Here is a 27,404-nt window from a genome sequence, read left to right as displayed (position 1 = left end):
TTTAAAACATCCTGATTTTGTACCAGTTTATTGTCTTAAGCTATTAGGATGCGATTCCCATCTGTTTGTAAAGGAACTTGGCTATGATAAAAAAGAAATAGACTTAATAGCAAATAATGAAAATAGATATAACAGTTTTGGTAAGAGCACAGAAAGGTTAAAAGTGAGTTTCATTGATACATTTAAATTTATGAATTTATTACTTGATGAACTTTCATCCAGTTGGAAGGGAGATCAAATGAAAAATATCAAAGAGATTTTGTCAGATGATTTATGCATTATGTGATTAGAAATGTTCCATATCCATATAATTACACATGAATGATCTTGAAGAGACTGCAAAGGAAGAATGACTGTGAAATAACTGATGAAGATAATAAACACGCAAAACTAGTTTGGGAATAATTAATGCAAAAAACCATGGCGAATATCATGATCTGTATCTGAAAACTGGTGTTTTGTAATTGGCAAATGTATCTGAAAATTGTAGAAATCTTGTATAAAAGCATGTGATCTTGATCTATCTTGGTATTTTGCAGCACCTGGTTTATCTTTGGATTCAACGTTGAAAATGACTAAACAACAGCTTGGTTTATTACATGATTATGATATGATTTAATGGTTGATAAGGGAGTAATAGGGGGAACATCTCACTGTTTGTAAATGATACATTAAAGCAAACAATAAATATGTGAAGGATTTTGATAGTAAAAATATATGAAATTAAATATGATATTTAGATGTGAATAATTTATGTGGTTATGCTATGAGGCAATATTTACCATATGGTGGTTTTGAATAGGATGAACCAAGTAATTTTGAATGTACAAAAATAAGTGAAATATCAGATACTGCTAAAATTGCTTATATTTTAGAAGTATATTTAGAATATCCAAAAGAATTACACAGTTTTCATGAAGAATTACCATTAGCTCTTGTACCAGGAACTAAAATAAGCTAGTTGTTTAGTACTCTGAATGGCAAACATAATGATGTAGTTAACTATAGAAATACGTATTAAGCAGTATCTGTCTATTGGAATGGAAATAACAAAAATACGAAGAGTCCTAAAGTTCATCATTCAGATTGGTTGAAGAAATATATAGATTTAAATAGAGACATCAGAATTAAACCCAAAAATGATTTAGAAGAAGATTTGTACAAACGAAAGAAACAGAGTCATATAAAATTAGTGTTAAGTTGTAAAGCATATTGCTCTCAGAGTATCAGTAAACAATTTAGATGCTCCAACAGTATAGTGTAAGGCTGGGGGGGGGGGGGGAGGGGAGGGGTCGACTAGTGTAAGTGGAAGAGGTGACCTATCTCATGTAACCTTATGATACAGATATGTTGTAGCAACAGATGACAGATGGTGGCTGCTGTCAGCTGGGAGGCACTCTGGCCAGTGTGACTAATTTTTTATACTTTATCCATGGCTGAGTCTGGAAGTGGCAGCCTGTAGCAGCTGTGGCAGCTGCTCTGTCGGTAGGTACACCCTCACAGTGTGAGTGGTGACAGCCCAGATGGTTAATACAAAGCTCGTGCACACTTATAGTTTGGATCATGGAAGGTTTTTACTTTTTTTAATAAAGTGTGCTCTGTTCGTATTGTAGTGATCTTTGGGTTTGTGGTCTGCAGTGTGTGACATGGTTACAGAAAAGGTTTTGCTTCCTACTTTTATTTTGAAGTCCACAATAATGTTCTGGTGTAATACTTCTCTTACGTGACATGGAAATTACGTCATTGTGTGTTGGCCACCATTTTAAAGCCCCTAAGAAAAAGTCCTCCCTCCATGAACCATGGACCTTGCCGTTGGTGGGGAGGCTTGCGTGCCTCAGCGATACAGATAGCCGTACCGTAGGTGCAACCACAACGGAGGGGTATCTGTTGAGAGGCCAGACAAACGTGTGGTTCCTGAAGGGGGGCAGCAGCCTTTTCAGTAGTTGCAAGGGCAACAGTCCGGATGATTGATTGATCTGACCATGTAACAATAACCAAAACGGCCTTGCTGTGCTGGTACTGCAAATGGCTGAAAGCAAGGGGAAACTAAGGTCGTAATTTTTCCCGAGGGCATGCAGCTTTACTGTATTATTAAGTGATGATGGCGTCCTCTTGGGTAAAATATTCTGGAGGTAAAATAGTCCCCCATTCGGACCTCCAGGCGGGGACTACTCAAGAGGATGTCGTTATCAGGAGGAAGAAAACTGGCGTTCTACGGATCGGAGCGTGGAATGTCAGATCACTTAATCGGGCAGGTCGGTTAGAAAATTTAAAAAGGGAAATGGATAGGTTAAAGTTAGATATAGTGGGAATTAGTAAAGTTCGGTGGCAGGAGGAACAAGACTTCTGGTCAGTTGACTACAGGGTTATAAACACAAAATCTAATAGGGGTAATGCAGGAGTAGGTTTAATAATGAATAGGAAAATAGGAATGCAGGTAAGCTACTACAAACAGGATAGTGAACGCATTATTGTGGCCAAGATAGATACAAAGCCCACACTTACTACAGTAGTACAAGTTTATATGCCAACTAGCTCTGCAGATGACGAAGAAATTGAAGAAATGTATGATGTAATAAAAGAAATTATTCAGATAGTGAAGGGTGACGAAAATTTAATAGTCATGGGGGACTGTAATTCGGTAGTAGGAAAAGGGAGAGAAGGAAACGTAGTAGGTGAATATGGATTGGGGCTAAGAAATGAAAGAGGAAGACATCTGGTAGAATTTTGCATAGAGCATAACTTAATCATAGCTAACACTTGGTTCAAGAATCATGAAAGAAGGTTGTATACATGGAAGAACCCTGGAGATACTAAAAGGTATCAGATAGATTATATAATGGTAAGACAGAGATTTAGGAACCAGGTTTTAAATTGTAAGACATTTCCAGGGGCAGATGTGGACTCTGACCACACTCTATTGGTTATGACCTGTAGATTAAAACTGAAGAAACTGCAAAAAGGTGGGAATTTAAGGAGATGGGACCTGGATAAACTGAAAGAACCAGAGGTTGTACAAAGTTTCAGGGAGAGCATAAGGGAACAATTGACAGGAATGGGGGAAGAAATACAGTAGAAGAAGAATGGGTAGCTCTGAGGGATGAAGTAGTGAAGGCAGCAGAGGATCAAGTAGGCAAAAAGACAAGGGCTAATAGAAATCCTTGGGTAACAGAAGAAATATTGAATTTAATTGATGAAAGGAGAAAATATAAAAATGCAGTAAATGAAGCAGGCAACAAGGAATACAAGTGTCTCAAAAATGAGATCGACAGGAAGTGCAAAATGGCTAAGCAAGGATGGCTAGGGAACAAATGTAAGGATGTAGAGGCTTATGTCACTAGGGGTAAGATAGATACTGCCTACACGAAAATTAAAGAGACCTTTGGAAATAAGAGAACCACTTGTATGAACATCAAGAGCTCAGATGGAAACCCAGTTCTAAGCAAAGAAGGGAAAGCAGAAAGGTGGAAGGAGTATATAGAGGGTCTATACAAGGGCGATGTACTTGAGGACAATATTATGGAAATGGAAGAGGATGTAGATGAAGATGAAATGGGAGATACGATACTGCGTGAGGAGTTTGACAGAACACTGAAAGACCTGAGTCGAAACAAGGCCCCCGGAGTTGACAACATTCCATTGGAACTACTGCCGGCTTTGGGAGAGCCAGTCCTGACAAAACTCTACCATATGGTAAGCAAGATGTATGAAACAGGCGAAATACCCTCAGACTTGAAGAAGAATATAATAATTCCAATCCCAAAGAAAGCAAGTGTTGACAGATGTGAAAATTACCGAACAATCAGTTTAATAAGCCACAGCTGCAAAATACTAACACGAATTCTTTACAGACGAATGGAAAAACTAATAGAAGCTGACCTCGGGGAAGATCAGTTTGGATTCTGTAGAAATACTGGAACACGTGAGGCAATACTGACCTTACGACTAATCTTAGAAGAAAGATTAAGGAACGCCAAAGCTACGTTTCTAGCATCTGTAGACTTAGAGAAAGCTTTTGACAATGTTGATTAGAATACTCTCTTTCAAATTCTAAAGGTGGCAGGGGTAAAATACAGGGAGCGAAAGGCTATTTACAATTTGTACAGAAACCAGATGGCAGTTATAAGAGTGGAGGGGCATGAAAGGGAAGCAGTGGTTGGGAAGGGAGTAAGACAGGGTCGTAGCCTCTCCCCGATGTTATTCAATCTGTATATTGAACAAGCAGTAAAGGAAACAAAAGAAAAATTCGGAGTAGGTATTAAAATCCATCGAGAAGAAACAAAAACTCTGAGGTTCGCCGATGACATTGTAATTCTGTGAGAGACAGCAAACGACTTGGAAGAGCAGTTGAATGGAATGGATAGCGTCTTGAAAGGAGGATATAAGATGAACATCAACAAAAGCAAAATGAGGATAATGGAACGTAGTCGAATTAAGTCGGGTGATGCTGAGGGAATTAGATTAGGAAATGAGACACTTAAAGTAGTAAAGGAGTTTTGCTATTTGGGGAGCAAAATAACTGATGATGGTCGAAGTGGAGAGGATATAAAATGTGGACTGGCAATGGCAAGGAAAGCGTTTCTGAAGAAGATAAATTTGTTAACATCCAGTATAGATTCAAGTGTCAGGAAGTCATTTCTGAAAGTATTTGTATGGAGTGTAGCCATGTATGGAAGTGAAACATGGACGATAAATAGTTTGGACAAGAAGAGAATAGAAGCTTTCAAAATGTGGTGCTACAGAAGAATGCTGAAGATTAGATGGGTAGATCACATAATTAATGAGGAAGTATTGAATAGGATTGGGGAGAAGAGAAGTTTGTGGCACAGCTTGACCAGAAGGAGGGATCTGTTGGTAGCACATGTTCTGAGGCATCAAGGGATCACCAATTTAGTATTGGAGGGCAGCGTGGAGGGTAAAAATCGTAGAGGGAGACCAAGAGATGAATACACTAAGCAGATTCAGAAGTATGTAGGTTGCAGTAGGTACTGGGAAGCTTGCACAGGATAGAGTAGCATGGAGAGCTGCATCAAACTAGTCTCAGGACTGAAGACCACAACAACAAGAAAAAAGGTGTCGATGTTAACTATTGATATAGTATAATTTTACTTCTCGAAAGAATAATTAATGTTTTCAAGGTGGTAGTATTAAACTCGTTGTTACTGAACTAGTGCATGTAGTGTCTCCGTGTGTATGACTGTGATAAAACTATATGTATCGGTGCTGATGATCCCCATGGCGTAGGTAATTTCGTACACGTAGACAAGTTACTGTTGTGGTGGAGAAGGAGCTTCCGACGCCAACATCTGCCTGTAAAATTCTTGAAATGTGAGAGAAAGAGAACTTCTATAGGATCTTCTCAAATTGGAACTCTACCATTCATAACTGGTCATTCGATGATTGTCTGCGACTGAAATGAGTTCTTTTTATCAGAGAAAACTTTCTCTATGCTTTGAACCTGTGACAGAAACGGGTTCTACCTCAAACCTCGACCACCAAATGTTCGAAGTCCTATACAAACTTACAGAACACAATAGTACCTCACAGATTCCTTTGATAAAAATTAAATACACGCAAATACCTTTAAAATGCAACAGACTCTCCTGGCAATTACTAAACTCCAAATCAACATTACAAACTGCTTGAGAATAGCAAAAACACAAATTATATAATATGGCGGTTAACAATGACTGTTTCATTGTGCAAACTTCATACACCTCCTCTCGTTATTGTGTCTCCGAACCAAGTCCAGTCACATTTCCATTTTTTCACTTTTTCCCGCTTGCCATGGAGCAATATAGAGCGAAGGAGTAAATATTGCGGGCGAAACGCACCACCTCGCGCTATATATTCACCATAGACACATAACAATTGGAAGGTCGTTAAACCGATCACTTCTTTGGGGATACTACATGGTCTCCCGTTGGAAAAAACTTTATTTGCGAGATTTCGCAAACCCACCCTGCACTGACAGTATGCGACTATACTAACTCCAGGTTGGACAACGCTTACCAAACACCGTTGACAATAGGCGATTGGTAGGGCCATGGCCCTTTTGGACGTTGGACTGTCCCTTATGGTCAAAGCCCCTACGGAAAACCAAGGAAAACCGGAAGTGAGGTCAGCCAACTTGGCTTCCTAATCCCATTTCGCTTTTTAATAGTTGTAACTGGAAATCGTCTTGTTCAGTTTTTTCACAATTAGATATTGCAGAGAAGCTGTGTGTCATCGATCAATCTTGCAGGGAAACTGGGCGCTGCAGAGTGGGCTGGCCTCGAATGGTGACTGCCCCCCCCCACCCACCCCACCACTGCTGCTGAACGATATGAATTCTCATAATGTTCCTAATTATGGCGCATTCCTTGTAACCTATCAGCAGTCACTGGTTGTCCATGGGCAAGCACAATTACACTGCACTTACAGTTCAAAAACATCATATGTAATTTAATCAGTCATATATTCCATTATTTACAATGTCATATTACTTTGCTTGCTTCATTAGAAGTCCAGTTGCTCAAGTAATATAAACATTTAACCACGAATACATGGTAATTTCTCGCTAGCATCCGAATCTAACATAGCTCAGCCACTGCTAGTTTACCTTTTACACGAGACTGATAATTTGGTTGTATAGCAAAGATCCACCTAATTGTAATAAAGCCAACCACAAGATGACATGCCCAACCCTGCTCTTTGTTGTCTAGCATCCTTCTTTCTTAGCATACATCTCAGACACGTGCGTGAAGTTCATTGACCACTACTACTTGGACTCATTTCCTGTCAAAATATTTGTTTCCAGTAAGTATTGACATTATCACTCATGGACTACATTACTCTTTATGTGTAACTGAGATTATGAACACATACAAAATTAAAATTCATTCTGGAAATAAACACAAAAGTAATTTATATACACATAAAAGTATACAATCAGCATCAGCTCTCCTTCTGTGGCTCTGCTGAAAACAAATATCAATACACTTACCTATCTAACTAAACCTACCTACAACAAAAAACTCAATGAAATAAAATTTCCTTAATACATACAATCTTTACTAGAGACTGGACTAATTCTAATTTTCACTTTGTATAGTACTTTTTAATATGATGATGAGGATAGAGTCCCTTCACCTGTCCCATCACTGGGTAGGCCAACAGATATGCCCCAGGATATGGAATCCTCACTATTTCAAACAGTACAACAAATAATAATTGCCATTTCTAGTGCCTCTTCTTCAATAAAGATGCCTGTGGATGAGTGCACAACAACACCCTATTCCCTACAGCAAAAGTTATTATTTTGTTTAACTTACTGTCATATTTTACCTTTCTCTTTCTGGCCTTTTCGGTCATATTCACTAAAGTGAATTTAATCTTTTCTTCCCAACTGGGCATATCATGTGGCATATTTGGTAGACTGTTCGCTCACTCATTCCTTTCGTCCTTTTGAAACATCAATTCCTCTGGCGTAAAATCCGTTGAGGTATGTGGTAAATTATTTACAATGTCTTTGAAGTCCTGCACATATTCTATCTACTGTGTTTGATTATTTGGACAATATGTCCTCATAAATCTATTTATCTCACGGAATATATGATGTAAGTACCTGTTTAATTCCATACTGCAATGCGTTCCTCCAGGTATATGTCGTAAAATTTGTTGCGCTTTTCATTGGATATAACTTCACATGTTTTGCACATACATTCAAGTAGCCTACAATGTATCTACATCCTCCTCACACTCTAGGTAATGCCACGTAGACATCTGTGGATGTGAAAGTTAGTCATTTCTCTGGTAATATAGAATGGAGGAAACTCCAACTACCTTTATTATTAGGTTTTGTTTTTTGACATATTGCACACATACTGATGACCATCTGTACTTTCCATTGCAAATTAGGAAAGTAGCAATATGTTCATAGCATATTGACACACATAATAACTCCAAAGTGGCCCCATGCCAGATGTGTATATTGTATTAATTAGACTTCATAGCTTTCAGGGATACATACACGCCAATTATCTACTTTTACGTTCCTGTGATGGAATAAAACTCCATTTATCATCTTAAGATCGTCTTCAGGTTTTAGTATTCAGGTTGCGCCAATTTCTGTTGGACACCACACCTGTGTATATCCTTTTCTGTAACTTTTCCATCCCCTGGCATAATTCCAAATAAGACCTTCCTGCCGTTGGTTCTTACATTAACATGATAGTAAATTCTTCTCTGTGACCAACTAATTTTTTTTCCTGATCTAAGCCTTCTGGCAGCCTAGATAGGGCGTCTGCAATTTGATTGTTCTTTCCTTTAATATATCGTATTTGCAATCGATAATATCCTAACACCATTGTCCACCATAATACTCTTGGGGTGGGCACCTTGCACATTTGCAAGAAGCTGAGGGCTTTATGATCACAACAGACTATTGTTTGTGCCCCATATAAAAAATAATGAAACTTCTTGAAAGCCCAAACTATAGCTAATGTTTCCAGCTCAGTTGTGGTATATGCCCTTCCACAACTCGATAACACTCTACTTGCAAATGCTATAGGGCAGAATGTAGATTGCCTGTTAACTGTCTTAATTTTGAAAAGACAAGATCCTAATCTAACAACAGAAAATACGTCATCAAGCAAAAATCTATGTCCATATCTGGATGATGCAACAATTACCAGAGAATATTTGATGTTCTCAAATGCATACTGACAATCATTTCTCCATTGCTAAGAAACATTCTTTCTTAATAAATTTACTAATGGCTCTGCATTCATTCATGACTTGGTCCTCTACGAACCTTCGAAAAAATGAGGCTAGATCCAAAAATGCCTTAAGTTGTTTCTTATCCCTAGGAGTAGGAAAATTCTTAATAGCACTTATCTGGCAAAATTCCTTTGTCATCAATTAAATGACCCAAAAATTTTATCTTCTTCATCCTGAAGTGAGACTTTTGCAGAGTTGGAGTTATTCCAGATCTCCTAAAGCTTTCCAATAATCTCCCTAATAAGCAGATGTGCTGTTCCCACATTGCAGTAGTGATTAAGATGTAATCAACGAACAGGGTGAGCTGACTCCATAGTTCTGGTCCTAACACTGCATCTAAAGCCATTATAAAAACTCCTGCACTCACATTCAAACCGAAAGGCAATACTTTAAACTGATAACTTCTTCTGGCATATATGATGGCTGTATATTCTCTTCGTTGTTCATTCAGTTTGATCTCCAATATGAAGGCTGGAGATCAATACTGGTAAAGTACTTGGCCCTATGAATCTTCTGTATTTTCTGGGTCAGTTCTCACTGGTACAATAAGTGTATTGATCACTCCTGCATCCAACACCAATCTTATTTTTTCCCCTGGTTTTGGTACCACTAATAGCGGATTGTAATATGAACTGACGGATTGTTCTATCAGGTCCTAGCTTACCACCCTGTTTATTTGTTCACTCACTGATCTCTACAATCTTCACAGAGTTGGATAAGATTTATTACAATATGCCTCATGAGGAATCACCTCCAAATCGCACATGAATCCCTTAATAATTCCTGGCCTTTCTTCAGAAACCTGGATATATTTCTCCTAAAGATGAACCAACTGATCATTTTGTTTCTTTTCCAATCCATCAGCTTCCTTTGCTCTTTCTTCCACTTGTGCTGCTATCCCCATTATCTTGATTTCCTTTACATCTTCTGTACGTTTACATCTCCTTTCTTCTCTAATGAACATAATACCATACCCAGGATAGTAATTTCCAATGCTCCTTTCTTCCATGATCAGATCAACTTGTGCCATTTCTCCATTATCACAAAAACTGATTTTACCAGACAAGAAGTCTATTTTTTAAGTCTTTCTCCCTCATAGTCTCCAATCCAATGATACAATCTTCTGTTAATTTTGAATTACTCGGAACACTCATCTTATCGCTGTATTTCCTATTCTTCCATCTAGCAAAGTTTGTATCTGGACTGGTTGCGAGCAGGTACCTTAGGCTCCAATGATGTTACAGTTTCGGATTGGCATCATCGGTAACTCTGTCTTTTGGGATAGCTGTTTAAATAAATTGTTGGAGATCGCATTTGTCGAGGCTCCATTATCCAAGACTATTCTGATAGATATTTCTAATATTTCTGTAAGGACTGCTCATTTTGGTAATTTATTAGAAACTTGTTCCCCACGATTTACTTCTTCCATTCACCCCTCAATGGTCCTCATTTCATTGTTGTATCTAAAACAGTTTACAGGTTATTGCTTGTCCCACATTATTCTTTTATCAACCGAACCTCTGGGGCGTAATTCACTTGGATTCAGTTTAAATTTCTCGGTCTAGCTGATCCAATTTTGTTATCGATTGCTTTGACATTGACCGGTGGTTGTTCTCACCAGACTTGATTATTTGTTGGCCTTGGCATCGTCTAGTATATGGTTTGATTACTTTGTTCTTGATTTCTGTGGTCTTTATAGACAGGATTGTACCCTTTCAAATCATCTCTGTCTGTTTCTGTGCAATTTCCAACATTATTCTGCTGTTCCATACAATTTGCTCCATTGTTGTAACCAATATTCATATTGGCTTGATGGAATTTACCCATTCGTCTTCCATTCATTCTTCGATCATTACTGTTATAATCTAACAGCCTATTTTCCTTTTGACGGGATTTATTGTAATTATTTCTTCCTCTTTGTTCCTCCTGTAGCAAATCGACTGAATTTACTGCAGACATGAATTCCTCCAGATTATGTTCTGAGACATGCAGCAGTTTTTCCCTGGCGTCCATCATAAGCTGAGCATTGATGATCGTTATCACACTTCTGTGATCTATTGGTTGATCCCAATATCTTGCTTTATTAACATGCTTTTCGAAGTATCTCCTTAAATTCCCTTTTCGGTAAGAGAAGGGTTCCAGATTATGTACTTCTTTCTTTAATCTCTCCTGACAGCCTCTTGATCAAGATCTGTTTAGGAATGCTTTCTCAAATTCTTCGGAGGTGTGACACTTGTTTGTTATGTCAGTCACCCACAGACTACCATCCCCTTGGATGTATCCTGATACATATTCGATTTTCTGACCATCAGACCAAGATCGTGGTAACACTCCTCTGAATCATGTGATGAATATGACAGGATTGAATGTCTTCTTTTCTGGAAAAAATATTTGGAATTTCCTGTGCTTTAACATTTTCCCTTCCATGACAGATCTGTTATAATCACTAATATGTGGTATATTTCCGTTCATATGTTCGTTTGGGCTTGTATCTGGGTACTGCTCCTCATCCCCATACTTATACATAGAGCCCTGATTTCTACATTTAGATCTCCACTCTGGGCTGGCTTCCTTTCTTTCTTCTGTAGCCGCCCCCTGCACTTCTTCTATATCCATTGAGTTCACGTTTGCAAATTTTGGGTAACTTCACCTTTCCGTCTTTGGAACTCGGTTCCTATCTGCTCGCAAACTTCCTTCAACTCTTGATCTATTTGGCGAGATAACGGTAGGCCTTCTCTCACTATTTTCTCTATCGCTCCCTTGATACCTTTATTAATAGACAATATTACCTGCTGTTCTTTATCTACTACCCAGTCGTCTAATTGTTGCTTAAACTGCTGGTTTTTTTCTTGGAACCTTTGTTTCCATCCGCCCTTTACATACGGATGCAAATTCCTTTATTGTTGAGGCCAGTTTTTGTACCTCTACTTCTTCCGTTTGTTGTCCCCCCCCCCCCCCCCCCCCCGCCCGGTTTCCATTTCTTTACTCTGTTTATTCCGCTCGGAAATTGTTCGTGGGTTTGCTTCATACTATTTCTTTCTTTCCTGATTTCTATCTGTTCATTTGTCGAAGTATTCACATCAGCCAATAATTTAACAAAATCTTCCCTTGTGGGCAGTTTGTTCACTTTATTTTTTACACACTTTACTTTCTCGGCTAACTCTGCCTGTCCGGTAACTAAATTGCTCACAGTGGTGGTCAGATCTGTTACTTTAGCCACTATATTTGTTATGGTTTCTACATTTGCAGAAATAGCCGCCTGCACAGCTGATACTTCCGCTTTCGTAGCAGTTATGCGAGACTGTTCTGAAGCTAAATTTTCATCTGTTGTTGAAATATTCTCTTGAATAGCAGACATGTGAGACTATTCTGCAGCCAAACTAGCTACGGTATTCATCAAAAGTTTCATTTGTTTTAAGAGATCAGCCATAGAATCTTTACATTCTCCTTGGCCAGCATCTACTGTTTGCCTTGGGTTTTGTCCATCTCCACTGGGCTGCAAATTCGCTTCGTGTCCCTCTGCATTTTAAACTGTGATCTGGTTTTAACCATAAGAATTCAGTTGTTCACTGTTCTTTTAATTACTTTACTTTGGACATAATTCAGCTTTACCCTACTAAAATACACATCAGATGCCGTGCCCCAGAATATCACTCCACAACTGTGAACACACAAAAAAAACACATATCACTCTGCATGTACTAAAACATATAACTAAATCTACAAATACTCCTAAAGACCAGACTAATGTGTGCAATGAGTTAGGGTGTCATTCTTGTGCTTGCCTTTACTGCAGAGTAGAGCCATATGAAGTTCATATGGGATGGACCCACGTTGTCATGGCTGCCTCATGTGAGATGTAGCTCACATAGAGTGATTTCATCAGTCGTACATGAAATTATACAAAGCACAACATTAGTACATATACATAACATAAAATACACATTTATCACAATAAATCACAATCCATACAATAAAGACGTATAACTAAATGATCGTTAATTTGTTTTTGTTCAAGAAATGCTTAGCACTGTCTATGTTTCACTCTTGGTAGGTTCAGTCTCGTTTTATTCATTTTTATAGTAAATTTTTACTTCTCAAAAGAAGAATTAATGTTTTCAAGCCGGGAATATTAAACTCGTTGTTACTGAAATAATGTGGGTAGTGTCTCTGTTTGTATGTCTTTGAACTACACTCCTGGAAATTGAAATAAGAACACCGTGAATTCATTGTCCCAGGATGAGGAAACTTTATTGACACATTCCTGGGGTCAGATACATCACATGATCACACTGACAGAACCACAGGCACATAGACACAGGCAACAGAGCATGCACAATGTCGGCACTAGTACAGTGTATATCCACCTTTCGCAGCAATGCAGGCTGCTATTCTCCCATGGAGACGATCGTAGAGATGCTGGATGTAGTCCTGTGCCATTTCCACCTGGCGACTCAGCTGGACCAGCGTTCGTGCTGGGCGTGCAGGCCGCGTGAGACGACGCTTCATCCAGTCCCAAACATGCTCAATGGGGGACAGATCCGGAGATCTTGCTGGCCAGGGTAGTTGACTTACACCTTCTAGAGCACGTTGGGTGGCACGGGATACATGCGGACGTGCATTGTCCTGTTGGAACAGCAAGTTCCCTTGCCGGTCTAGGAATGGTAGAATGATGGGTTCGATGACGGTTTAGATGTACCGTGCACTATTCAGTGTCCCCTCGACGATCACCAGTGGTGTACGGCCAGTGTAGGAGATCGCTCCCCACACCATGATGCCGGGTGTTGGCCCTGTGTGCCTCGGTCGTATGCAGTCCTGATTGTGGCGCTCACCTGCACGGCGCCAAACACGCATACGACCATCATTGGCACCAAGGCAGAAGCGACTCTCATCGCTGAAGACGACACGTCTCCATTCGTCCCTCCATTCACGCCTGTCGCGACACCACTGGAGGCGGGCTGCACGATGTTGGGGCGTGAGCGGAAGGCGGCCTAACGGTGTGCGGGACCGTAGCCCGGCTTCATGGAGACGGTTGCGAATGGTCCTCGCCGATACCCCAGGAGCAACAGTGTCCCTAATTTGCTGGGAAGTGGCGGTGCGGTCCCCTACGGCACTGCGTAGGATCCTACGGTCTTGGCGTGCATCCGTGCGTCGCTGCGGTCCGGTCCCTGGTCGACGGGCACGTGCACCTTCCGCCGACCACTGACGACAACATCGATGTACTGTGGAAACCTCACGCCCCACGTGTTGAGCAATTCGGCGGTACGTCCACCCGGCCTCCCGCATGCCCACTATACGCCCTCGCTCAAAGTCCGTCAACTGCACATACGGTTCACGTCGACGCTGTCGCGGCATGCTACCAGTGTTAAAGACTGCGATGGAGCTACGTATGCCACGGCAAACTGGCTGACACTGACGGCGGCGGTGCACAAATGCTGCGCAGCTAGTGCCATTCGACGGCCAACACCGCGGTTCCTGGTGTGTCCGCTGTGCCGTGCGTGTGATCATTGCTTGTACAGCCGTCTCGCAGTGTCCGGAGCAAGTATGGTGGGTCTGACACACCGGTGTCAATGTGTTCTTTTTTCCATTTCCAGGAGTGTATATCGGCGTCGACGATCCCCACAGCATAAGTAATTTCGTAGACGTAGATAAGTTACTCTTGTGGTGTAGAAGGAGCTGCCGACTCCAACATTTGCCTGTAAAATTTTTGAAATGTACGAGAAAGAAAACATAGGATCTTCTCGAATTGGAACTCTACCATTCGCAATTGGTCATTCGATGATTGTCTGCGACTGAAATGCGTTCTTTTTATCAGAGAAAACTTTCTCTATGCTTTGACCATGTGATAGATACTGGTTCTACTGAAAACATCGACCACCAAATGTTCGAAGTCCAATACAAACTTACAGAGTACAATAGTTCTTCACAGAATTCTTTGATAAAAATTAAATACGCGCAATTACCTTTAAAATGCAACAGGCTATTCTGATCGTTACTAAACTTCACATTAACATTACATACTGCTTGTGAATGGCAAAAACACAAATTATATAATGTGGCGGCTAAGAATGACTGTTTCATTGTACACACTTCGTACACCTCCTCTCGTTATCGTGTCTCGGGACCAAGTCCGTTCACATTCCGAGTTTCTTAGTTTTCTCCCCTCACACTGGAGCAACAGGGATCCAAGGAGTAAATATTTCACTAATGCAGGCGAAACGCACCACCTCGCGATATATATTCACTTTAGGCCAATAACAACAGGAAGGACGTTGATACGATCACTTCCTTCGACCAGCACAGTCAAGGGATATTACACTGACTTCCAAGACCATAGTAGGTTGCATATAGTTTAAGCGTGGGTTATCAATATAATTTGTTTAAATAATGGATTGTAGTAATTGTTAAACGTTAGAAGTATCTGTTTACTATCTCCAAATGTGGGATTTTTATAATACTTGGTCAGAATCACCAACATTTTAACAAATAATTCCAAAAATGTAAATAGCTTGGGATGAAGGGGTCACACATTGGAATTCTTGCATAAATGCCATTGAGCATAATAGTTTGCTGCAACTGGCAAAAACCACATTGCATGTACAGAGCACAGACAAGTGAGAGAGGGGAGGCGGCCGTATTTGAGTCATAACATTGTATAAAGGACTGATCACATCTCAAGTGTGTATGCAAAGGTTAGGAGTGCAGATAGCATGAGAGACAGAACGTAAGTGAGGAGTCTGCCTTATGGCTGGTAAGGCCAAACAAGAGCGGTGCGTTTTTTTTTGGAGTAGGGGTCACGGAAAATCCTTGTTGATAGATAATAAATCGTTGTAATTGGATAATAAATAATGGTGTAAATTAGGCAGCCATGACAGGTAATTAATAAATTTGATTGATCAGCAATTATAGTACATGTTGGGTAAAAAATTAAAGATGGAGAGTGACAGAAGGCTATACGAAGTAGCTGGCTTATGGGGGATGGAAAGTAGGAGGTTATTGACCATTGACCTTCTAAATAAGGAGGAAATCTGCTTTATACCTCAGATAATAGGAGAACAATCGGCCTTTGTTCCAGAACGTACCCTCTACCACTGCCACCAGCAAGATCCCCCGACCTGTCCTCAATAGAACATCTGTGGCACAAACTTGAACACCAGATTTGTTTGAGAGCCTATGTCTAGTTACAACAATTGTGGCCACTTGAACACCAGATCTGTTTGAGTGCCCATGTCAAATTACAACAATTGTGACCAACTCTCGTCAGGAGAGGGTTGAGTCGTTATGACGCACTTCCTAACCGAATCATTGCATGAATCCAGGACAGAGCGGACGAAACGTCATACTGGATTACATGGGCTCATGCTGTCAAATTCTTTGTAAATCTCTTTGCAGGCCGGAGTGGCCGAGCGGTTCTAGGCGCTACAGTCTGGAACTGCGCGACCTCTATGGTCGCTGAATCGAATCCTACCTCGGGCATGGGTGTGTGTGATGTCCTTAGGTTAGTTAGGTTTAAGTGGTTCTAAGTTCTCGGGGACTGATGACCTCAGAAGTTAAGTCCCATAGTGCTCAGAGCCATTTGAACCATTTTTTTTGTAAATCTCACTCGAATTTGTAATCACTGAAATACTCATAACATGACAGGACCTCTCAACCCATGAAGTTTCATTACGTTTCCTCTTCCCTTTCGGGGTGCTTCCTTTCTTTTTTGACAGCAGTTTATTTATGGGCCTTTCTTTCGTCTTTCCCAGAGATGTCTCAAAAAGTAGTTTACTCCTGTGTTGTAAACAGAATGTGTGAATAGCTGGGTTGACATTCAAGTAGTGATTGTTTGTTGCACTGTTTACTTCTTGGCTGAAGACGTGAGGTGTTGAAGCTGTTGTAGCATTGGATTATGGCTATTAATTGTAATCCTGTTTGTTAGTTTTAACATATCTCTAGACGTTTTTCATACACACAACAACGAAGGACACATAGTTCTGTGCTTACTTGTGTGTATTTCTTCATAAATGACACGCAGGTGAATGGCATCATCTCACTGTGTGCGATCACTCATACAGCGAGCACATTGGCAGGTATTTCGCCAAAATGTTGTCCCATGGACGTTAATTTTGCGAAAGTTGTGAGTTAACGAGCATTTCGCTCTCATTTAAATAAATGGCCGAAAGAGTCAGCCCTCAGGAATTGTGAAACGAATCCTGTCGTCCAGGACCGTGTGCCCCGAAGAGCGCAGATTCGCCACGGGATGGGGAAATTCACATGCTGAATGAGTCCTAGGCGCTGTAGTGTACGAATGAGACAGACAAGAACCTGAGTCATAGGGAAATCCTGGAGAAACCATTTGTGGCGAGGGAGACGTAGCAATGTTAAATATGGCGGACCTTATGTCAGCCATAGAGGAAAACATTTACGAAAACTATTTAATTCTGTAGTAATTCAGAGAACGAAGCCACAGTCATTTTAATCTGCCATCCTTCATCAATTTTCATGATGATCCCAATAAAACTTGAATACTGATCATATCTATCATAGTTTCGTATTTGCTGTTAAAGTGAAATTAACAAGTTTTTTTAAGAAAGACCTGAATGCTAAAATCTGCACGCTTAGGCGATCGACATTTCATACAGAAGCGCATCATTAAAACGACAAATGTAAATATCCACTCTGTAACTTTATTTACTTAAAATATATAGTATATTTAAATTATCAGTATTTTCAGTTGAGCATCAGGTCATTATTTTCTCCACATAAAACACATTTAACGATGACAGTATGACACCTTATTGAATCATTAGATAATAGAATATTACAGAGGATTACAGACTAAAGGCCGAAATACTAAATGTCTTTTTCCAAAGCTGTTTCACAGAGGAAGACTGCACTGTAGTTCCTTCTCTAGATTGTCGCACAGATGACAAAATGGTAGATATCGACAGAGGGACAGAGAAACAATTAAAATCGCTCAAAAGAGGAAAGGCCGCTGGACCTGATGGGATACCAGTTCGATTTTACAGAGAGTACGCGAAGGAACTTGCCCCCCCCCCCCCCTCCTTCTTGGAAAGGTGTACCGTAGGTCTCTAGAAGAGCGTAGCGTTCCAAAGGGTTGGAAAAGGGCACAGGTGATCCTCGTTTTCAAGGAGGGACGTCGAACAGATGTGCAGAACTATAGACCTATATCTCTAACGTCTATCAGTTGTAGAATTTTGGAACACATATTATGTTCGGGTATAATGAGTATTCTGGAGACTAGAAATCTACTCTGTAGGAATCAGCACGGGGTTTCGAAAAAGACGATCGTGTGAAACCCAGCTCGCGCTATTCGTCCACGAGACTCAAAGGGCCATAGACACTGGTTTCCAGGTAGATGCCGTGTTTCTTGACTTCGCAAGGCGTTCGATACAGTTCCCCCACAGTCGTTTAATGAACAAAGTAAGAGCATATGGACTATCAGACCAACTGTGTGATTGGATTGAAGAGTTCCTAGATAACAGGACGCAGCATGTCATTCTCAATGGAGAGAAGTCTTCCGAAGTAAGAGTGATTTCAGGTGTGCCACAGGGGAGTGTCGTAGGACCATTGCTATTCACAATATACATAAATGACCTTGCGGATGACATCGGAAGTTCACTGAGGCTTTTTGCGGATGATGCTGTGGTATATCGAGAGGTTGCAACAATGAAAAATTGTACTTAAATGCAGAAGGATCTGCAACGAATTGACGCATGGTGCAGGGAATGGCAATTGAATCTCAATGTAGACAAGTGTAATGTGCTGCGAATACATGGAAAGAAAGATCCCTTATCATTTAGCTACAATATAGCAGGCCAGCAACTGGAAGCAGTTAATTCCACAAATTATCTGGGCGTAAGCATTAGGAGAGATTTGAAATGGAATGACCATATAAAGTTGATCGTCGGTGCAGCGGATGCCAGACTGAGATTCATTGGAAGAATCCTAAGGAAATGCAATCCGAAAACAAAGGAAGTAGGTTACAGTACGCTTGTTCGCCCACTGCTTGAATACTGCTCAGCATTGTGGGATCCGTACCAGATAGGGTTGATAGAAGAGATAGAGAAGATCCAACGGAGAGCAGCGCGCTTCGTTACAGGATCATTTAGTAATCGCGAAAGCGTTACGGAGATGATAGATAAACTCCAGTGGAAGACTCTGCAGGAGAGACGCTCAGTAGCTCGGTACGGGCTTTTGTTGAAGTTTCGAGAACATATCTTCACCGAGGAGTCAAGCAGTATATTGCTCCCTCCTACGTAAATCTCGCGAAGAGACCATGAGGATAAAATCAGAGACATTAGAGCCCACACAGAGGCATACCGACAATCCTTCTTTCCACGAACTGGAATAGAAGGGAGAACCGATAGAGGTAGTCAAGGTACCCTCCGCACACACCGTCACACCGTCTACATAGATGTAGATGTAGATGTAGAATATTTATGTAAAATTTAGTGCGTAATACTTACTTTTGTTCTTTATTTATTTATGAGAAAACATATTGGTATAAGGCTGCTGGCCATGACATTCAAAGTTAAGAAGGAAATTGTATTGGTGTTATGTAAAAGAATTTAACGGTTATTATGTAATTGTTACTTTATTTAGAACGTAAAAGTGGTCAAGCTTTGATTATTTAAATATGTTAAAATGTAAAATAATGTAGAACAAGCTATAGCCAATCAGGTGGACGGCTTCAGAAAAGGTAACTACACTAGTCAGTTGAGCGAGGATATTCGGCGCTCGGGAAAACGTTGCCGGAGACGGGCAGAGGGACAGTTCTGGTGAAGACACCAGAGGGTACAGTGCTGGTGGAGAAGCGAAAGCGGACTGTCGATCTTTAGGTAGCTAGGAAGTGACACGACTTGGAAAATTTCGCGTTGTGTGGTAACGCGGGACGTAGTCTCTGAGCGGTGAGCAACCGCGTGCCCGGTGTGAACTTTTCGCGTAGATAACGAGATGGAGTATTGGACATGGATTTCGCAATGAGATTGTGAATCGAACTGTGTTAAATGGATATGCGATCGAGGGTAATAGCAATTCTAAATACGACCACTTTCGCTTTCTGAATAAACATTATTCTAACCAGATCGCAACTGTGTGGCCTACATCATTTATGGGTCGTTGATTTAACTCCCGATATTATCAGTAGTGTTGTTACATATTATTTTAACATTGTATATTTCACACAATGTGGCAAACTTGCCACCAGTCAGACAAACTAACCAAAGGGTCACAAGTGTCTAATTTAGGTCGTGTGATGCGACACGTGCCGTTGGGCCCCCCTAGACGAGTTTGAACCAAGACATTTCGACGAATGGGAACCGCATGTAAGCTCGAACATCTTTGGGATGTTAGCTCGCAAAGTTCCGATTACAACTATTTTCTAAAAGCCATCCTCTCGTAGCATCATACCTCTTCTTTGCACCGCTGTAATTAGAATTCAGTTGCTTTGTTGTAAGGCGATGACGTATTGGCGTACAAATCCCAGTTTAACTGGGAATGACGAATGGCGCTCGTTTTTGGTTGATGCTGTTTTGGAACCATGTCATTACTGCTCCACTGTGCAAGAAGTTTAATGAACAAAGAATGAAAAGCAATCGTGTTTGTGACCTTATTGATTTGTCTTAGAAGCTGATAATCTTAGCCTTGTACCATGATAGATTGCACTCTATCAGTTAAATCTTTTGCACTAATACTAGTTCCTGCCAGTTCCCTAATGAAACTCAGAAGATTGCTGCAATTGTGGGACAGATCGAGGTGTGCAGTGCTTAAGGCAACGGCCTCACATCCGAGAAGACATCACTTGGAATCCCCATCCTGACATACATTTCCGTGGTTTCTCTAAATCGATCAACGTAAATTGTTTTCAGTGCTATAATTTTTTCCCTACAACTGCAGTTAACAAATCTATTACTTAGAAACATATTTTGATACTTTATTCACAAAAGAATCTCAAGTAAATACGTAGTAGTTAACTGGAATGACTTGGGCGACATAAAAAGGAAAATAATCGCATGGTCTTTGATGATCTACATCGTTTCTCCAGAACGGAATTACGCAACAGATCTGGCGCAAAATTTAGTTCTCGAAGGCGTTACTTCTGACAAGAGCTGTATCTTTCTTATCTGACAAGGAAAGTTCGATAGTAAAAGCAAGCGATAAAAAGACAACCAATAAGTGTGCATTATGTTAAGGAAAACTTAATTACATTTTTTGGATGTATTATCACTCAGAGGGGGATAATGACATTATTATCTCGCACCGTCTTGCTACAAGTTACGAGCTATTACATTGAAATAACAAGATGAATCTTTATAGAAAGTTTATTAATAGGTTCAAAGTACAGTAGATACCTAACAACTGATCCTTCCCAAAGCTGGCCTATTTGTGCTTGAGTATGCTGTCTAATATAGTGATCTGGCTCTTTGTTTGGCGCTATTGCGCATGCAGAATGAGACAACCCTCGGCGATGTGAAGTCATGTCCAATATTCATATGAATACTTACATTTCTTGACAATCTATCGAGGATATCAGGCTCTTGAGCAGTAAAAGTGAAAATGAATTTTGTTTGAAGTATCGGGAGCGTTCTCGTAGGTGAGACAGTGCAAAGAGGTTTGAACACATAAATATTTTGTTAAAACTATTATTTATGGTGTGTCGAAGTTGCAATGAGGAATATTCTTTATTAACTGTCACTAGTTTCGTACCTAACATCCATAATCGAACCATCGCCATCACTGGAAGTGAATGCAGTACATCGTGCACATTTTAAGGTAGCCACTTTTCCTTGTTTTATTGGTTAGAAAAATTGATCATAGCTCGTAAACGTGCTGTACATGTTACTTAGGATTTCTGGAAATGGACAGTTATAAATATACTGGATGTACCGCATTTCAGTACTTACGATGAAGGCGATGGTTTGGTAATGGACGTTACATGAGAAACTAGTCATTACTAATAAAGGATACTTCTCATCAGAGCTTCCACAGCTCCACAAACAGCAATTTTAATAAAACAAAATAAGTTGCTCGTCAATTTTTGCTGCATCATGCTGGAGGTTCAATATAAATTTTTGTTGTCCTGATGTGCACATACGACCAAGAGTCTGCTGTATGTACCAAACCTTTGGGTGGCCATTGGGTGAGTGGGGGGGGGGGGGGTGGGACAACGGGAAGAGAGAGAGAGGGGGGATGGAGGGAAAAGGCATGGATGTTGGGATGTCGAAGGAGAGTATGGAAGAAAACGAAAGCAACAACGTGTGATTAGGGTAGGGAAAATTGTTTGTGGTGATGTCTGTTTCTCATATCAAAGATTGGTTGGTTGGTTTGGGGAAGGAGACCAGACAGCGTGGTCATCGGTCTCATCGGATTAGGGAAGGATTGGAAAGGAAGTCGGCCGTGCCCTTTCAGAGGAACCATCCCGGCATTTGCCTGGAGTGGTTTAGGGAAATCACGGAAAACCTAAATCAGTATGGTCGGACGCGGGATCGAACCGTCGTCCTCCCGAATGCGAGTCCAGTGTCTAACCACATAACAAAGAAATGAACATTAATTTTGCTTCATAATTAACGAGAATCACTGCTTCATTTGCGTGAAAACCAACAAGTCGTGTTTTATGATTGTGCCCGCCCCCTCCCCCCCCTCCCACACCCCACACCCCGGCTACCAGCTATGCCACTCCCAGGCAATGTCGGATGAGGTTTCCCTTCTCAGACAACTCAGTTTGCAACTGTCTATGGGCTGCGTCGTTTTGGCTACAGAGTTCGAGTCCACTGTCCTCCTCCATCCTCTGTTCCCCCTTGTCTTCATTTGTGTGTGTCTCGTCATTCATGCTCTGTACGCCTTAACGAAAGGATCATCAAGAAGCGTCAGCAGCAGAGATCAGCAACAGCTGAACTGCCCATATGATTTGGTTCGATGGATTCAGGATGTTAGATTTTTTGTAAATAATGATATTGATGTACATGATAGCACACTATTTTCTGGTTCATTCACAATATATATATGTACTATTTTCTTAGTTGTCAAAGATTTTTGTGCAACACATATATAGTTGCTGACAATCTTGTTTATGTAGGGATATACTTTAACAATGACTAGAAACTTATAGACACACATTATTTACACTGATACTAGCGGAAGAATGGAAGACTAAAAAAAAATAATCTGTATACTACATTTATGATTGCGGCCATTGAAAAACTACAGTAAGAGAGACATATTATGAAACAGTTATCATTCCATGAAACCACTGTTTCAATATAGAAGCTTTCATTATTTATGTGAAATCAACTCAGCTAGACATACACACGCTCGCGCATGCTCTCTCTCTCCCTCACACACACAAACACTTATGTGCACTATGAGAAACAGTCCATGTTACTTTGCATAAACCTTTGCACAGATACACTGCTTAGAAATAAATATCCATCCACTGTCTTTATCACTAGAGGATTGTGTGCCTACAGGAGGGTTTCGATTCTGTCCTCACAAATGAGCCTTTTGTTATTGTCGAATGACACACTGACTTTCTGGTGTGACACAGTGTGTACCACATGGTCTTGCATCAAAATACTTACTTGGTATACTATCTGTGGAGGATGAGACAGACGGGCACCAGCACCACCGAGGTAGCACATCTCATAATAATCATGCATGAGTGCCATTGTGGACGCATAACACACAACCCTTAGGTCAATAGACTTCATAATATGTGAACATTCGCCTATTATTAATGGATACCAGTAAAAATTTTTTTTTGATGGATTATTAACTAAGGATTATTAGCTGCCTATCCGATGTGTCAAACAGATTGAGGTGGTATCCTTATTACTTCATATGGATTGTAACCTTTCACTCAATAGAGGAAGTTGTCTATCCCTATAAAGTAAGTTGGGACGTGTGAAATGAGTTTGAAACAAGCAGTTGCAGAGCTTGTATAGATAGAAAATACGCAGATCTAAATAAACAGGTTTTGTGAACTCTATCGAAACCTTAGCCAGCTTCAGAGTGACAAAATCCTCACTAGAGATATTGGACCATTTTAAATTTGTCCTAGTGACATAAACTCTTGTCCCATAACACCCATTTGAGCTGTTAACTGTAAATTTCGTTGTGATGTCTCGGATTCTCCATGGTTTTTCTGAAATTTGCGTTTTACATTAATTTAAAGAAGTTCTTTTCAAAATCGTAATCGCAGAAACCCTTCTTTTGGTTTTAACAGCAATATATTGACTCAGCTACTATCACTGATTGAAGGAGATAACAAGGGTGACTTTACTAAGTCCCTCTCCCAAGCTCAGATGTTGCTGGAGGTTTCTGTTGTGAATTTAGTATCTTTGTTTATCCCCAGCGTCTCAATCAGCTTAGGGAGAGAACCATTGCGCGGAAATATTCGCTCTGGACATAACATCAAATCTTTGTGTATGTCATGCATACAATTAAAAAATGTCAGCTCTGTCTCCACGACATACCCTATACCACAGAATTCGCAGTCATCTCTTCGAATTTACCCAGTCCGATGATTTCTTCATTGGACCGCCATTAGAGCCTTCTGATCGATAGAGATTATTGAATTTCTTGCCTATAATTTGTTTACATACAGTTACAGAACATAACTCAATCATCGGTTGCTGCTTACCCTTATCCCCTCATTTGGGGAATATTTGCCTCGGCATACCCGTGGATACAGTGGTAAAATGCCCCAAGAACCCATATTCGAAAAAAGGCAGTGTGTCGACAATGATAAATAGTTTAATACTCAAATGTCCTTTTTTTAACGTGATGTCACACAAAAACCCTGGCATGGTGCAACAGAAGGCAGGGTCTAGTGTATTTGATTCCATGCATATATTCTGCAATATCTCAAAAATAGCTGGAAGAAAACATACACCTGTGGCCACATATAGTTTTGTATCCTCCCTTAAATTACGTATATCGAATTTCTGCCAAACGTTCACCACGTATGCATAGTCTGCATCTATTGTGGCATTGTGTCAAATATTTATGGCGGATATGGTTACTTTATGCTGTGTGGTATTCCTGAGTCCCTCCGTTCAATGTATGTGAAGACCTCCTTCTTTATCATGAGCTTAGCGTTTAACCATCGAGATGTGCAGCTCTAGTGAATTGCGTGTCCTCCTGACAAGTTTTCTCAGCAGTTTTTTGAAGCTGCGTGTTCATACATCGAAGCAAGTCCAGAAAACAATTACTTTCCACCAATTTTTATAAAGCAGTAGTTTAAAAAGGTTTTATATATTGGTAATGATCTTTGCATGTTATCCCCCACTACAGTGTCAGGTAATAATATTACGTAGGTGATGATATCTAACAGCAGGTCAAATACTGTGACACTGCTATCAGAGCATTGCTTCCACTATAACTGCTGGTGGACAGCAACACTGGTCAGAAGCAACAATTTCTTATTCCACCAGTGAGGTGCTGTTCAACATCATGTGATTGTATTGCAACAATTGATCACTTATCTCTAACTACCAGAACATTCCTGTGAGTCTATATCATTTCACGAATGTAGCTATACACTCTGACTGGCTTTGAGATGGTGGGTATCTGGAGAGGACTGCATGTCAAATGACTACACAAGTCTCTCTGTAGTGTTGTGTTTGTACATCAGACTGGGTGACACACACATCAGGTGGTTTATTGAGCATGAGTACAGTGATGAAGAAAGTACAGTTTCCAGATGGTAAGTGTAATTCAGTTTGTGCTAGAATTTTGTAGGATTTTGCATACTGAGCTGCATGTATAGAACCTTAGGAAGCGTAAATATTGTCAATTTCAAGGGTATATAAAAGACGTGTCTAAAATGTTATCTGTTCTATAGTGAATGAGCAGCATAGGCAACATCTGTCGATGAAATTACAAGCTTACCTCACATAAATCCTTACCTGATGAACTTGTCAGTAGAGGAGGATGGAGAGAATAGCAAGAAACACGAACCTTTTGAAAAAATCTCATTTCTTACCCAGCTTAAAAGTAATCGTAAGGTATCAGAAACGCACAAAAACAATTTTCTTCTTCCTCATACATTTGCTTGAGTTGTTGAATAAATATAAAATTGTACGATTCCAGATTCCAAATAACGGAATTCTTGTAAACCTCGTACATCCACAGTGTTCTCTCACTGTCATTCAAATAAAAAATTGTGTCCATGTGGTCAAAGAGTTTGAGCAATGTCTCTATATCTTTGTAGGCTACTGCATGGTGAACACATCATTCCCCATGATACAAACACATTAACCATGATGCAGTTTTTGGAGTCTTGGCACATTTCATTCATTGAACTGTTTTTTGATGCAACTTTTATGGAGGACCTTGTAATGAGATATACAACATTTGTGTATGTGACAAAGGCGATACCCTTAAATAACATTTGACCGCATTCAACGCAGATATCTTGTGTGTCAATAATGATGTTCGTATGCAATTCTTCAAGCTTTCCCAGCGAGGCGTTGTCTATGTTGATTAATCGGGTTTCTGCCTGCTATTCGCGTCTTTGCTGCACGATAGTTCAACTGCATGACTCGCCGTCTTCTTCAGGTGATGTATCAGACAGCACCTGAAGAAGACTGAGAGTCACGCAGTTGAACTATCGTGCAGGAAAAACGCAAATAAAAGGCAGAAACCCGATTAATCAACATAACAATGATGTTCATACTTGAGGTGTCATTGTGAAATAAATTAGATGCAAAGCACCATATCTACATTTATACTAGTCCCCTCACAAGGCCTGTGCAAAACGAATAATTATCATGCCATCATGTAGTAATACTGAGGGGAATTTTCTGATGATCCGGATACTCTAGCGAGGTGGGGCAGTGGTTAGCACACTAGACTCTCATTTGGGAGGATGATGGTTCAAATCCGCGGACGGCCATCCTGATTTAGGTTTCCCGTGATTTCCCTACATCGCTTCAGGCAAATGCTGGGATGGTTAATTTTAAAGGGCGTAGCCGGCTGTCTTCACTTATTCGTTGGGTTTCATGCCTGTGCTGTTTTGTCCGTCTATGAAATCAACCAACAATCGGATTCTATAAAAACATCTATCAGCCACATTTTCACACTTTCGTTCAGGTTAGAACAATCTATCGTGATGATGGTCGCTAATTCCTTAAATTTCTGTGATCTGAGAATATATCCAAATTCATCGCATTCATAGTAAGAAGAGTGAAAAATTGAATACATGTAATAAAGTAGACTGTGAATGTTACTACCCGAGTCAAATTGTAAATTATAATGTGGGTAAAATTCAGAATTCAGGTACACTTAAGCATTGGTAATTTTACAAGTTATGAATTCACTGGAATCCTGAAATCCGTTTCCAGATTTGTTCTCCTTTCAGATTGCAGTGTCAGTATAATGAATCAAGGCATTTCCAGTTAAACAGCTGTTTTAATGACCCATGACTGCCTGCATGTTGTCTGTAGAATTGGATGTTAAAACAGTTTCCATGAATAGAAAGGTAATGGCAGTTGCACACCAATATTCAGTACTCACAGAAATTTTAAATGGTTCCCATCTGTTGGAGAATTAGTAATGTCTTCAACACAGTATTATTCTCTTCGAGATCATCTTGCTCTTATCGATGTATGGGTTGTTATAAATTGGACTCGTACGATAGT

This window comes from Schistocerca americana, chromosome 4, assembly GCF_021461395.2.
Source record: "Schistocerca americana isolate TAMUIC-IGC-003095 chromosome 4, iqSchAmer2.1, whole genome shotgun sequence".
NCBI classification, from domain to species: domain Eukaryota; kingdom Metazoa; phylum Arthropoda; class Insecta; order Orthoptera; family Acrididae; genus Schistocerca; species Schistocerca americana.
This window is presented reverse-complemented; position numbering follows the sequence as displayed.